This window comes from Sus scrofa, chromosome 1, assembly GCF_054392235.1.
Source record: "Sus scrofa isolate SSC_HxYL_T2T_F1_AM1 chromosome 1, Sscrofa_HxYL_maternal_Yorkshire_Landrace_v2.0, whole genome shotgun sequence".
NCBI lineage: Eukaryota > Metazoa > Chordata > Mammalia > Artiodactyla > Suidae > Sus > Sus scrofa.
In genome coordinates this window covers 193,324,022-193,330,021 of record NC_139383.1, presented here as the reverse complement: position 1 = coordinate 193,330,021, position 6,000 = coordinate 193,324,022, and the positions used below count along the sequence as shown (strand labels likewise).

Here is a 6,000-nt window from a genome sequence, read left to right as displayed (position 1 = left end):
TTACTGATCAGAACACCAAAAAACCTGGTTTCTATCTTCCTTGCCTAACTACAAATTCAGTTAGCTCTTAGAACGAACATTTAGACAACAGCATTTCTTCTATTCCAGGAGACCAAAGGGCCGAGAATAGCTAGAACAGTTCTGGAGAACAACAGGTGAGAGGACGCGCCTTGCCAGATAGCAAGACATCCTGTAACCAGAGATGCAAGGTGTAGGGTTGGCAGAGGGGTGCATATAAGATCCCAAACAGACTCCAAAAGCAAACATGCCCATGTACAGAAACTTGATTTCTGAGAGCCAGTCTTGCAGATCAGCATGAAACATGAAGGACTGCCCATTACAGAAGGAATCTGGACCACTCACCTCATCTACATATGTCGTAGTCCAAATCAATTCCAAATGCATTAAGTAATTATAGGGAGGGCAAGTATAAAACTTGAAAAGGTAACAGAGGACAGCATTTACATGCCACTGAGGAAAGATTCTGTGTATTAATAAGACACAAAAAATACAAACCAGTTACCTTAAAATGAGAGCTTATCATAAAAATATAAGGTGCAACAAGACAAATCAAACTGGGAGAAGATATCTGCTCACAACTGACAGAGGATTACCATCCATAATGCAAATGCACACGGTGACTGATAAAGCTGAGCGAAAAATGGATGGAATGCTGAGATGGGTACTTCACAAAAGGGGAAAACCGAAGGGCCAGTATATCTATGAAAAACTGTTCAACCAAACTAGTGGGGGGGGGCGGATTTTGAAATACAATTAAAATACAATTTCACATGTACCTCATTGGTCAAATTTTCAACGTCTGACGATTTCAAGTATTGACCAGGATGGCGAATCACCGGAATACTTGTTGGTGGGAGTGTAAATGGAAACAGAGCCCTGCACAAATGCTTTGACACCATCTGGGAAAATTAAAGATGTTTCCTACAAGCCAGCAATTCCACCTCTAGGTAACGCAGAAGAACCTGGAGAAACTCTTGCATGTGCAAACCAGGAAACACGCACATGAACATGAACAGCAGAACTAATTATAACAGCAAAAAACTGGAAATCAAATGTCGATCGTGGTAAAATGGATAAACTATATTACCCATAAAACGGAATCAAAATAGCGGTAAATAAATTCTACTACACAAAATGACATGGTGGATCTCAACCTAATGTGAAATCGAAAATCTAGCTGCAGAGCACAGTGTATGTATGATTCAAGTTTTAAGACATGCAAGATTTTTCTAACATTACAAACAGAAGTGAGCAAGTCTTGCTCTTGACAGCTGCCACTCTGTTCTGAGAGACTTTTCCTGGGTCTGGACTAGATCAGCACGTTGAGTCTGGCCCCTGCTGCCAAGTGAATCACTAATTGGCTGACTGTTCAGCTGCCCTGGTTGAAGAATGGAGCTAATGAGCCCAGAGTCAGGGGTTCAGTCCCCTTGTGGTCTAGATGGCTTTGCTTTGTTTCATGCTCACAGGCGGCATCATTATTCTATAAACGTGCAGGCTTAGTAACAAGAGGGGAGGACCTGGGCAAGAGAAGAACAGATTTATCAGCTCAATCAGAAAACCAACTTTAAACTCAAGGCTTGGTCAATATACAAATTACAGTGTTATTACTCATAAGCAGTTGTGAAGCTGTCAACCCAAATACTATTAAACCAGCCAGGTCAGAGCAGAGGAGCAAGGACTTACTTCTCCAGCTAAGGTGTTGTTCTCCGGTTAAGGTGTTGTGTCCTTCAGAAATAGCCTTCTTCAGATGCTGACTTTGTGAGACATTCTGAACAAAATAATGATTCTCAAGGAATGAGGCTTTCCTGATTGAAATGTGCTTTAAAATTCATGAACAGAAAGCCAGTAGGCTCTATGTTAGATAAAAACCACTGCTATATATAGGCAAACTTGAAAATGCCTAAAATCTCTTTTGACTTGTTTGTTTTAAAAATGTCTCTATTCATAAAGTACCAAAGTAAGGGGTGAGTACAGGTAAGTAAAACTGTTAGAAGACTTTTAAAAAATAACCCCAAAAGTGGCTACAATGACAATAGAAAAAAAGACAATGGACTAAACTAGGCACATACACAGCTATCTTACAAGGGTATATTTTGAAAAGCCATCATTTGTACCAGAAGGGTGACGATGCCAGTTGATCTGTCCCCAAGATAGGGAAAAGGATTCTTCAAAAGCAGCTTCAACAGAGAAGAAACTCACTTAAGAACAAAGAACAGACAGCAAATGGGAGACTGTTGTCACTCAGGTATGACTTTGATTTCTGAATGTTACACCTAGGAAATAATTTTGTCTGGTCAGACTTTATGTCTTTACAGAAGATTTGGAAATGCTTCAGTTTCACAAGAGGCCCCGATGTCTTGTCCTAAATAGGTTATGCTTCTTTCTGATTGGGTTTTAGTCTCATTTCAGTGCTCCAAGTTCTTGCCATCTGGCAGTAGTTTAGAAACTTCCTTTTGCTTTCTCATAAATTTTGTTGAAAGCAACCACATAGTGAAGAGTCAATGCCTTCTACTTATCCTTAGCAGGACGCCAGAACTGAGTTCCTTGCAACGCCCTGAGTTCCTTGCAGACCTGGCAGGATGGTAGACGGAGGCCTACACTGTGACCTTGACTCCTTTCACATGCCCAGAATTCCTCCTACGAAGATCTTTAAAGAGGGGACTGGACAGATGTTTTCGTTCATCTTCACTAGTTAAGATGAATCTGGGGAATGTAGATCTTCCAGAGAGTTTTTGTTTTTTTGACTCTTCTTTTTAGGCAAACAACATGAAGTAAAAATGTTTCCTCTAGTCCCAAGAAATGCCTGAGATCAAATTATGTTGATTTCAAAGCAAAACTGATTTCTAAACTTATGAAATTTGATTATAAACCTTTGCCCTTGATTTATATTTTGAGAAACTGCACTAAGAAACTGTGCTCCATCAAAGCCTGGGGCATAGTCTTTTGCAATTTCTTAGGCAACTAATAACTAATTGGCACATAATTAATTGAGTTCTGTCTCTAAGTAAGCAAGAGATCTAGAAATTCAGATGAATTCCTTGGTGAGGCACGTACGCTGTGTGGTTGACTCTTCTTTTGAGAAAGGGAGAAATTTTCTTGGTCACCCGAAAACCAAAGTAGGTTCCTGAAGCTGAAGTTGGAGAAGCAGATGGCAAGGAGCTATTATCTTAAAAAAAAAAAAATTATTATTTTGAGCACTCAGAAGGCAGAAAGTACTTTATTAAGTGAGGTAGGGACCAGAGATGAAAAGACTCTAGTAATTGAGTAAGACTGTACACAAGTTTGGTACATGTCACATGGCTGGTTATGACTAACTGCAAGGGGCAGATGGAAATGATAAGTGCTCAGGAGGCAGAGAAGCTGTGGGCCCAAGCAGCCCAGGGACACTGCCTGATGTGGGGGACATGGCAGGGCCTTGAAAGATGGGAGAGAAGCCGGACAGGGGGCCTGAGGGCAGGAAGATTAGAAGCCAGGTTCCAGGTCAGTGAGAAAATGCCAATTCTAACCTGAGGGAATGATAGGTGCTCAATAAATATTTGTGAAAACCTAAAATTGAAATTTTTTTTTTTTTGTCTTTTGTCTCCTCAGGGCCGAACCCTCGCGGCATTTGGAGGTTCCCAGCCTAGGGGTCTAATCAGAGCTACAGCTGCCGGCCTACACCACAGCCACAGCAACGCCAGATCCTCAACCCACTGAGCAAGGCCAGGGATTGAACCCACAACCTCATGGTTCTTAGTTGAATTTGTGTCCGCTGCTCCATGACGGGAACTCCGAGAGGAATTTTTTTTAAAAAAAGAAAGAAACTGATTAAGATACATGATAGAAAATCATGTGGAGTAATGCGGTATGCGTTTGAGTTATTCAAATGAAGCCAAATTTAGTCAACAACTTCAGAAGTACAGACGGGGAAACCAGAAGGTGAGGGCGACAAACCCTCCAAGATCACCCTGCAGAAACATGTAAAATAATACACACACGTACAGCATCATCATAACCTTCATTATACAGACGCTTACATTTTTTAAAAAAAGCAGCGGAGACCAAAGATAAGAAAGCAACAATGACAAAAGCAGTTTTATAGAAATATAAGACAAAGGAGGATCACACACTGATGCTTCCAAAACAAGGGGTCATGGAGAAGACGCCCGGGAAGGCCAACTCCCTTTTGGAAACAGGCTCCTTCCATTTCAGGATAAGGAGCCTGAGCGTGGGAACCTCGGCCACCGGGGAGGGGCGGTGAGGAGAACTCCGACCCTCTGCGGATGTGCCGAAATCTGCTTTTCTACAACAAACTACGTTGCGGTGCTCAGAGGAACTTCTGTAAAGGGATCTGGAAAGCTTGTCACCACAAAGAAGTTTTCAGAGCCAGCTCGTTCTGGCAAATTCCATTTAGGCCTTTTATAGAAAAATGACACCAAAACCCAACAGTAAGTAAAGCAAACAAGAGAGACCAACGGAGCCCTTCTCATCCGACACAAGGTGGGCGCTCAGGAACCAGGAGAGACCTTCCCTGACAACCCTTTCTTTCCTTTTTTTTTTTCCTTTTTATGACTGTACTGGGACATATGGGGGTTCTCGGACCAGGGACTGAGTCTGAGCCCAAAGCTGTGGCAATGCCAGATCTTTAATCCACTATGTGGGATCAGGGATCAAACCCTGGACCCCAGCCTGGGCAGTCGGATTCTTAACCCACTGTGCCACAGTGGGAACTCCCTTGACAGCCCTCTCTGTGTCCCCACAAGATCCTTGTGATTTACTGCTGTGTGTCCCTGTCTTAGAACAAAGAGGCTTGCCAGCCATGCCCCTTCAGTGGGAGAGAGAAGGTACACAAAATGAATGAGGGTAAGTAAGTATTTCAGGCACAAAGGAAAAGATTTCCTGCAATGATGGGAAGGCTTGGAGGTGGAAATTTCTAACGAAAGACAGACAGAGGAAAGTGTACTCCAGGCCTGAGAGTGAATGTGGTTACATACTTGGTTTTTTTATAAGCCAGCTAGGGATTATTTATTTTGCTATTTTTAGGTCCAAAAATCTTAGCCTTCTCTCCCTACCACTAGCTGTTTTGAAGTTAAAAAACAGAGCCAATTTAAATACTGGCCCAAGCAAAACATAGCAGGAACAGGTGCTATCTAAAAATGAAAAAAAAAAAAAAAAAATTCAGGAGTTCCCTTTGTGGCTCAATGGTTAATGAACCTGACTAGGATCAATGAGGTTTCAGGTTTGATCCCTGGCCTTGCTCAGTGGTTAAGGATCTAGAATTGCCATGAGCTGTGGTGCAGGTCAAGACATGGCTCAGATCCCGAGTTGCTGTGGCTGTGGTATAGGCTGGTAGCTGTAGCTCCAATTCAACCCCTAGCCTGGAACTTCCATATGCCCTGGGTATGGCCCTAAAAGAAAAAAAAAGAAAACAAAAAATTCAAAAAGCAAACAAGGAAAAAAGATTTGAGGGTTTCTCCACTATCATTTTCTGTTAGGAATTTGAAGACAATCTCATGCCGATAAAATTTGGGTGTTAATTTCCAAGTTCACTACAAGGGCAGGAGACCTCTTCTAATTTCTTCTCAGCCAAACCTTCCCCAGTGGGATCCCAACATGTTCCTCAAATACCAGAGAAAGTCACACTCAAGCAGAAAAAAATTTTCAAAGCCAAATAAGAATAAAAATGTTAAGTGATCTCTGCTATATTGATCCTCCACTAATAACTAACACTTACTGAGCAAGAACTTAACAAAGCACATTATACATGTTTTATCTCATTTAAACCTCACAGGAGTTTGTGTTGTGGCTTAGTGGTAACGAACCCAACTAGTATCCATGAGGATTCGGATTCAATCCTTGGCCTCATCCAGTGGGTTAAGGATCCCACCTTGGCATCAGCTGTGGTGTAGGTCCCAGACGCACCTTGGATCTTGCATTGCTGTGGCTGTGGCTGTGGCTGTGGCCGGTGGCTACAGCTCCAATTCGACCCCTAGCCTGGGA

The 6,000-nt window shown here is 42.3% G+C and overlaps 1 long non-coding RNA gene across 2 annotated transcripts in view; it reads right to left on the bottom strand.

Moving 5' to 3' along the window:
• Window positions 1-473: 473 nt before the first annotated feature.
• LOC146406934 (uncharacterized) overlaps window positions 474-6,000 on the bottom strand; it is a 74,931-nt gene continuing 69,404 nt past the window's right edge. For both annotated transcript variants that reach the window (XR_014819162.1, XR_014819161.1), the window contains exons 3-4: window positions 1,705-3,187; window positions 474-1,538 (exon numbers count right to left, since the gene is read on the bottom strand). This is a non-coding gene — a long non-coding RNA (uncharacterized LOC146406934). The remainder of the gene's footprint in view (window positions 1,539-1,704; window positions 3,188-6,000) is intronic.